We start from the raw sequence: 6,470 nt of genomic DNA, 5'->3' as shown, positions 1-6,470 counted from the left end.
GCCAAAAAATTTAATATTTTTTAAATATTACAAAATATATATTTTAATTTATAATTTAACATAAAATTTTTTGGCATAAATAAGGGACCAGAAAGCGTAATATGGACCCATCCTTACAAAATTTGTTAATGAGATTTTGGATCCTACAAAACATGTTTGTGTTGATTTTCATCACTATACTTGTTTTTTAGCCTGTTGTATGACACAATATCGTTTTCGAAAGTGGACCCTATATGTGGGGTAGGATCAACTTTGAATCCATCCTTATTACTAATAAATCCATACGACTTGTGCAATCAAGGAATAAAGCATATTCTCAATTTCTTAAGAATGAAATGCGTTTATTGAAGAATATTGAACAGAAAAAGAAATATGACTCAGCTATTCATGAATATATTCAGCTGGATCATATAAGACCAATAAGTTCACTTTTACCAGAAAATTTTACATCTTATTACTATATTCCACACCATGCGGTTATAAAACCTGAGCGAAGACTGAACTGAAAAGTATCGGTTTGTTTTTAACGCCGATATTGGAAAAATGTATCAGCAAATAAAGGTTAATAGAACATACACGTTATCAAAGTATTTTATTCATGGTTTCTCCATCCGAAAATATTCAAGATTTCGAACTAAATACGGTCACATTTGATATAAATTGTGCACCATATCTAGCAATCAGAACACTTCTTCAAGTAGCAACTGATGTATTAGATTCTCATCCTTTAGCTAGCCAGGTCTTACAATATTCAATGTACTTTGATGACGTCATTGATGGAACTCATGATTTAAACACGGCTATTCAAACAAGAGATAAACTTATTTCAGCCTTAAGCTCAGCATGTTTCCCTCTAAAGAAATGGACTTCAAATTCATCTACAATTCTAAAAGGTCTAGAAAAAATATTTCATTTCGTCAATTTGAAGATTGTAGCCAAGCAGAGACTTTAGGTGTAAAATGGAACGCAAGTTCAGACAAATTACTTTTTGATTCTAAACCTAATTCTACTAAAGCTAATTTTACAAAAAGAGAAGTGATATCAAAAATTAATGATATTTGATCTTGCCGGCTGGTTAGCACCTGTAGTTATTCTAGCAAAAATATCAATGAGACAAATTTGGTTATCTAAAACACATTGGGATGATACATTAACTCCTAATTGCCTCAAATGTTGGAGAAATTCCTTAATAAACTAACCAATGATTGATTCCATTCAAATACCCCGGTGGAATTCCTATTCACTACAATATAAAATACAATTTCGCGTCTTTTATGATGCATCTGAAAATGCTTACGCAGCATCCATTTATACGAGAATTGAAATGGAAAACCAAGTTGTCTCAGTCAATCTATTACCAATACCTGTTAAAAATATTTCAATTCCCAAACTAAAACTTTGTGGAGCAACATTATTAGCTGAAATATTATACCATCATTAAATATTCCTAAATTCGAGCTATGCAAATGGACCGATTCTACCATTGTTTTAGCTTTGTTAAAAAAAGACCAAGCTATTGGAAAACATTTCGGTTTCGGGTTTCGTTTTCGAAAATGACTTAAAGGTCAAAATTCACAAATCAATTTTTTTTAATAATCTCCATTTTTAACATACATGGTCGGCTACGCCTGATTATACATTCATACTTGTTATACCCTACACCACTTTAGTGGGGATGGTATATTGGGTTTGTGCTGATGTTTGTAAAGTATACCAATCGACTTAGAATCATTTTCTGTCCTACAGGTCGCAATTTAGAGATAATTCAATGAAATTTGGCACATGATCTTTTATGGTATTGTAGATAAAGCCTATTGAAAATGGTTAACATCGGTCCATTATTTCACCTAGCCTCTAACGAATAGAGCTTGTAAACTTTGTAATCATACTACAGGTCGCAATTTTGGCGATAATTTAATGAAATTTGGCACATAATCTTTTATGGTACTGTAGACAAAGCCTATTGAAAATGATTAAAATCGGTCCATTATTTCACTTAATTGTCACTGTTCTTTCTTTAGGTGAATCCTTTTTTCCACAAAACAAATTTAAAATTTCACTGTTTTTTTTATTTTTTCCAGTTTTTATTATTTAGTTTGTGGAGGGTTCCGTAGGAATCGCAAAAACTTATTTAATTCACAATTTCGGGGTCGAAATTTCACTTAATTTTCACTGTTCTTTCTTTAGGTGGATTTATGTGAAATTAAAAAAAAAATATTTTTAAGTGGACACCGACTTGTCCACTATAAATGAAACACGTTAATTTTTGGTTTACAATTTTATTCAACGACCGCTTTAGTCAACCTTCTAAGTAAGACTAACTCTAACATTATTTTTTAAATGCTTAAATCTAAATAATTCTGCTGATCCAACTTATTCCATTCTGACGTTGTGAAATCTTCCAGACGAAATAAGATCCTGCATACTAGCTTACGTGTTTGCACCGTCAGCACAACCTTGTGTAGATTTTTCCCGCTCATGTATACTTGATTGTATTAACTTACATAACGAAAAACACAGAAAAACAAAATAAACAACGCAATAAAACCAACCTACATCCAAATATACGAACAGAATTCACAAAAACAAAATACACAACTCAATGACGACAAAATTTTGTTTTTTATTTCGTTTAACGTTGTTGTTGTTCATTTTGTTTTACTTTTGGTGTAATATTAATGTAGTCGGGAAAAAATTTATAAAACTAATATGTTTAAAATACACTATGATGAAGGGTATATAAGATTCGGCACAGCCGAATATAGCTCTCTTACTTGTTCTAATATACAGTGTTGTTGTTGCTTATTTAACAAAGCATATATTTTTATATGACATTTTTCGATGAAATTTTCAGAGGTTGTCTCGGATTTTTGCCCATATCTCCGTTATTTACCGACCGATATTGCTGATTTTAAATAGCGATCTTCTCGAAAGTATGTCTAACAGAATTATTAAAGTTTCGGATCTCGCCGATATCTGGGGTCCTCTAAAAACTGATTTCAACAGACAGACGGACGGATACGCCTTAATCAACTCCGCTATCTATAAGGATCCAGAATATATATACTTTATAGGGTCGGAAAATTATATTATAGAAATTACAAACGGAATGACAAACTTATATATACCTTTCTCACGAAGGTGAACGGTATAAAAATATACAATAATACATATAACGAACAAGTAAGAAATTATAGTCGGCCGAGGCCGACCATATAATACCCTACACCAGTATACGAACAAAATGTGATTTAGTTTTCATAATAAAGTTCATCAGGTTATCAAGGCTAGTATAGAACTTCGTTTTGCAGCTTTTTCGAGATACGAGTATATTAAACATAATTATGAACTTAAAAGCCCTATTTGGTGGGTTCAGTTCTATGGGGCCTAGGGTGACTGTAGAAATATAGAGGGAAGAACCTGTGAAGTTATGAAGCAAATTCCTATGTATATGTGTATGTAAGTATGGAACATTTGCAAAGTAAGGTAACAGAGTTGACTGGCGCCCTAAACGCTGTTCTAAACCAGCTAAAAACTCTGAATTTGGAACGTAGGCCCAGTAATTCTCCGGTTGTTGAGGACGAAAGTCCTCCTCCCCCCTGCGTGCTCCAACCACAGAAACCGAATTGAACGAAATAGGAAAACTTCCCGACTGTGTAAGGGACTTGCAGTCTTTTTAGGGTGACCCCACGCAGTATGTATCCTGGATATATAGCGTGGAGAGTATCCTGAAGGATTATGAGATCGTCCGGCAGAAGCCGATATAAAGGGCTATTGTTTAGGCTATACGGCGAAAATGTAGGGGAAAGGCTGATGCCGCCCTTACCTCCTACAATATATTCGATGAAGACTGGGCATCGATAAAGAACTGTCTTTCTCTGCATTATGCAGACAAAAGAGATGTTCGCACACTAGAACATCAGTTGACCCAACTACCTCAGAAGAGTATGAGCATAGACGAGTTCTACGCTACAGTAAATCACCAGTTCTCCTTGATCATAAGCAAATTGAAGACGGAAACTTATTCTGAAGAAACGACGAACGTTTTAATAGAGACTTATAGGAATAGGACACTGGAAGTTAATGGCGAGCTGTCAAAGATGATAATGCTCATGAAGCCAAAGACACTTCCCGAGGCATATTCGCAATGTTTGGAATTGAGAAATGCCAATTACAGGGGTCAGGTCTCCCTACATTCGGGTAATGGTCAGAATAGGGTCCAGGTTCCAACGGGATTTAATAACTTTCCGAATCACCTCCCAAATAAGACTCGAAACCAAGCTTTCTTCCAAAAGTTTGTACCGACACTGGAAGTTAATGGCGAGCTGTCAAAGATGATAATGCTTATGAAGCCAAAGACACTTCCCGAGGCATATTCGCAATGTTTGGAATTGAAAAATGCCAATTACAGGAGTCAGGTCTCCCTACATTCGGGTAATGGTCAGAATAGGGTCCAGGTTCCAATGGGATTTAATAACTTTCCGAATGCCCCAGTCCAAAGAAATTAGATAAACCATTTTATGTTCTTTATCAGGGAGAATACAAATTAGTGAGAAGGTAAAGGGGAAATTCTTTGCCCTATTTGGTAATGATACGACAATTACAATTTATGTACTACCGGGATTCACATCTTTCAATGGTATAATCGGCGACGATACTCTACGTGAGCTTCAAGCTATAATAGACCACAAAAAACATTATCGGATGGTGGTGGATTTTAAAAGACTGAATGCCGTCACCATACCTGACACATATCCAATTTCCGACATAAATTCAACTTTGGCGAGAATTGGCAAGGCGAAATATTTTATAACCCTTGACCTCACTTCGGGGTTTCATCAGATTTCAATGAATCCAAAGGATATTCCAAAGACAGCCTTTTCTACAATGAATGGGAAGTATGAGTTTTTGAGGCTACCGTTCGGCCTATGGAATTCGCCTGCTATATTTCAGCGTGTGGTCGATGACGTCCTGCGAGGTTGTATAGGGAAAATATGTTATGTCTATATAGACGACATAATAGTATGTGGGGGGTAATATTGAAGAACACCTGGGGAACCTTGGGAAAGTATTTCAGCGTCTAAGAGACGCTCACCTTAGGGTTAATTTGGAGAAAACTGCTTTTATGAAACCCGAGGTCGAATTCCTTGGTTACGTGGTTACTAAGGATGGTATACTGCCTGATAGGAAGAAGGTGAGGGCAATCCTTGATATTGTACCACCATAGACCCTGAAAGAGCTCAAAAATTTTCTGGGATTAACATCCTATTATAGGAGGTTCATTAAGGACTTTGCAAAGTAGCTAAACCCTTAACCACTCTCACTCGTGGCGAGATGGCACAAGTCAAGGCTAATCAATCGAAGAAAGTTAGAATTAATCTCGGGGAGGAAGAGCTACAAGCATTTAACGAGCTTAAGGAGTTGCTCACGTCGTCGAAAGTATTAGCCTTTCCGGACTTTGATAAACCATTTAATCTTACGACAGACGCTTCTAACAGTGCTTTAGGTGCTGTACTGTCTCAAGGGGAAATGGGAAAGGATAAACCAATAACCTTTATTTCTCGGACGAGAATAAACTACAGCTCTTGGAAAAATATTAATTCCTAGGATGAACAGTCCTGTAGGAAGGTTTACGAAGAATTGTGAAATATGTAAGGCTAACAAATATGATCGGAATCCGCCGATACCTAAGCTTCAGGCAACTCCGATTCCTTCTTATCCCCGTGAAATATTGCACATGGATATTTTTGTACTCCAAAATTAATATTTTATTAGTGTCTTGGATACGTGGTGTAATTACTTCTCGACACCACGTATTTTAGTGATTGACAATAAGCGAGGTTTTATCAGCGCAATAGTGATGAACGTGATTCGACAATTTGGTGTCAAGGTATATTTGACTCCAGTAGGTCGTAGTGAGGTGAACGGATAAATGGAACGATTCCATTCGACCTTACTGGAAATTTCGATGTTTAAAGATCGAACATAGGGATTAGGGAACTTATAATGCTCGCTACCGATCGATACAATAACACCATCCACTCTGTAACGAATAGGAAACCGGTTGAGAGAATTAATTACCAAAGGGTGCAGAACTTTAGACGAAAGTTGAACAGGGAGATGAAAAAAATCGATAAAGAAAAAGCAAGAGGCAACCTTGGAGAGACATAATTCTAGGCGTCGTGTCATACCGTGATACCGTTCATGTTAGGAATAAGCAGATCAGGGCAAAGCATCGAACGCTTTATGAGAATGCGGTTCTTTGTTTTTGGGACAACGATTTGTGTCATAAGTCGTGATAGATCTCCGTACCATGAGTAATTTTCTTGCAATTAAACCATTAACGCTTGATGCTAGAAAAGATAACTCAGAATCTACGGTCCAAACAAAAAATATAAGTAAATGGTCCCAAAAACTATAATGGAAACTGCATATTTGCGGAGGGGTTCAATTCCCCATGGGTGCCATGA

This window comes from Lucilia cuprina, chromosome X (assembly GCF_022045245.1).
Source record: "Lucilia cuprina isolate Lc7/37 chromosome X, ASM2204524v1, whole genome shotgun sequence".
Taxonomy (NCBI): Eukaryota; Metazoa; Arthropoda; class Insecta; order Diptera; family Calliphoridae; genus Lucilia; species Lucilia cuprina.
The sequence above is the reverse complement of the archived record's forward strand: the minus strand, read 5'-3'. Positions refer to the sequence as shown.